The 3052-nt window shown below is 49.0% G+C and overlaps 1 pseudogene; it reads right to left on the reverse strand.

Annotated features, from left to right (window-relative positions):
- The window catches only part of LOC101583236, a 3402-nt pseudogene extending 2891 nt beyond the window's left edge, over window positions 1–511 (reverse strand).
- Between the last annotated feature and the right edge of the window lie 2541 nt (window positions 512–3052).

Below are 3052 nucleotides of genomic sequence, written 5' to 3' on the forward strand. Positions count from 1 at the left end.
TCTCTTTCTTTCTGAACCGGGGATTGAACTCAGGCCCTTGCGCTTGCCAGGCAAGCGCTTATTCTACTGAGCCATCTCCCTGGCCCTGACACAGTGGTTTATTATCTCCAGATGCCACCTCAGAAAGATACCTAAAATAATCTCCCTTCATTTTCACGTAGAACACCTTACTTTCTGGTCGGGCAGCACTGGGAACAAGGCATTTGTCCAGCAGCTCCAGAACGTCATTGCAGATGTCCTGCAGCTCCGCCTTGATCTTCTCCCGATATTCTTTGCTCATCTGCTGCTTCTTTTCGTTCCTCTCTGCTTTCTGCTCAATGCTGGAGGTAACAAGCCAGGAGGACCGACGGGCACCTGCCGCATTCTTGTAGGCAACAGAGAGCAGATTCCTCTCTGCATTGGAGAGTTCGTGCCCCTGTTCAGTGACCGCCTTCATGGTCGCAGCCATATCATCACAGCGTTCAGCCTGCTCAGTGAGTTTGGTTTTCTGTACCAGCTTACTTTTGTCCCGTGGTAATCATTCCCGTGGGAGGGTTGTGGGGGTGCGGCAGAGGTGCTTCGGACAAAACTGGTTGTGGTGACTGCTTCCTTCCCAAGCCCACTTCTCAGGAGGCAGTGGTGGCAGCAGCTGCAGGGGCGGCAGCTACTCCAGCTGTAGAATCGGTGGCGGCACAGTTCCACCTACAAATCACTTTGGACAACAGGTTCACATACTACAAAAGTGAGATTAGAAGGGATTTGGGAGGATGCTGTGTCTTGGTTTTCTCTTCTTGCTGAGACAGAATACCCAACAACCAAAATTTAGGAAGGAAAGGTTTGTATAGCTCACAGTTTGTAGAGCTTTCAGTTCATACTCAGCTGGTTCCAAGGTAGAGTGGCATATGACAGACAGCAGCAGTTCATGGAAAAAACAGCAAAGGGAACAAGACCAAAAAGGAGAGAGAGAGAGAGAGAGAGAGAGAGAGAGAGAGAGAGAGACTATTTCCCTGCCTTATATTATATACAGTCTACCTACCTCAGGGTGGGTGGGTGGAGCACCTTGGACCACGAGCCAAACACAAACTCTAGGAGCCCGCCCATGACTGCATGAGGCTTTGGGGGGGTAAAATCTAGATGCAAACCATTATATTCCACCCCTGGCCCTCCAAAGGCTCATACACATCCCTTTATGCATTTTAGTCCATCTCTAAGAGTTGCCAAAGTCCTAACAGTTTCAGCATTGTGGAAAGTCCAAGTCACAAGTCTCCTCTGAGATCTAAGGCAAACTCTTAGCTGTGAGCCCCTGTACAAATGAAAAGAAAGCTAAATACTTTCAACATTCAATGGCACAAGATAAACATTACCATTGCAAAAGGTACAAACAGGGGATACAAGGCACTGGAACAAAAGCAAGTCTACAACCCAGCAGGGCAAACTTTAAGCCCTGTAGTTCCATTTGGAACATCTGAAGCAATCTGTGGTAAACTGTGAGCACCAAAGGCCTTGTGTGGCTCCACCACTACAGCACCTCTGGTGGTTGTAGGTCCCCCCTGGCTTCTCTCTGGGGCCTGCTTTGCTCCCTCTGTACAAGTTTCCTCAGATGATCCACATTCCTGACTTCTCTAACCTTCTGGGGTCTCCACTTGTCTTCACATTCACAGCTTCACACACTGTCCTCTCAGGGGTCGGTCCCACACCCTCCTTTCATTGGAGTTGTTTGTAGGCAGAAAAGTCTGCACTGAACCAACCAACTGAACTGTGATGGGGGTTAGGGTTAGAGCTACAGTTAGAGTCGGGTTAAGCAGCAGTGACTGCTTGCATGTAAAAGAGGACTGAAGTTTGAGAACTCATGCTTGCTGCCTCAGGGGCAATGGTCATTTGGATTCGGCCCTCTTTGGGCCTCCTGAAACTCTATCGGTGAACCCAGCGCAAGTTTAATCCCTTAGTGACAGGGCCAGAGTGCTAGAGAAACAATGTAAAAAGTGGTCGCTAGGTGGCGCCAGATCACAGGCGGGGACGAGACACACTGACCTTTCTGCGAGACCCCTGGCCGCATGTACCCATTCCAGTTTCTAGCTTTGGTAACCTAGTGACCTGGCTGAAACTTTCCAAGTCTGATGTCTTTTGCTGAGGCTGTCTGGGCCCCCATGTGCTGTCTCTTCTGGTTTGGAGCTCTCTTGTGCGCAACCTGAATTGGCTGGGTGGGTTGAAGAGAAAAACCGTAACACAATTTATGTTTTCTCTCCCAGATCCAGATTTTGTTTCCTTTCTTGTAGTATGACTGAGCTGCACACTGGGCCCAGCTAGGAGAGCGCTCTGTACCCCCTCTCCCTAGACCTCCCTGTCCCCCACCACAGAAAACCGGAAGTCACACCTGTAGGAATGGCACCTGGAAGACTTGGGACAGAAAGTGGCCATAAGAACACAAGACTCAGGCTAACAAAATTCTTTTTATAGAATTATTTTATAATAGTCACCCAACGAGTCAAATATAAAAGAGTGCAGGAAGTCTTTCTACACATTAAAGACACAAAGAATCCAGCTGCGGGCCTAGATCCACCATCATTGTCCTGCATGAGTCCAGCTAGCTAAAAGACCTAGAGCCCATGACAATGCCCCCAGTGAGTCCAACGAAAGGCCGAGGGCCCATGACAATGTCTCATGCAAGTCTGTTTCACAGATCTGTGCTGCGAGGACCCAAAGATCAGGCAGGGGTAGAAGGTAGACATTCTGTGCCAGTGTGAGGAAGGTTCAAGGCTGAGGGATCTGCACTGGAGCCTGGATCCGTGCTCAAATTAAGAACCAAGGCTTCTTTGAAAAATACAACAGCCATGCTCTGTGACAGCGAGGTGCTGAGCTCCTCAGACAATGAGAAGATGAGAACAGCCAAGTTCATATCAGGAAAGCCAACGTGACAAGCTTCTCCAGGACAATGAACATTGCACCATCTTCTCCTCTTGAGAAAAGAACCAGTGCTCCAATTAGGGACTAGAGGTCCTCAAAGTGAGCAACAGCAATTCTCAAGGACATGGTCCTGAGCTCCTCCAATGGTGTGAATGGTGGAGTTCATATC

Source organism: Octodon degus, unplaced genomic scaffold (assembly GCF_000260255.1).
Source record: "Octodon degus isolate 3935 unplaced genomic scaffold, OctDeg1.0 scaffold00035, whole genome shotgun sequence".
NCBI lineage: Eukaryota > Metazoa > Chordata > Mammalia > Rodentia > Octodontidae > Octodon > Octodon degus.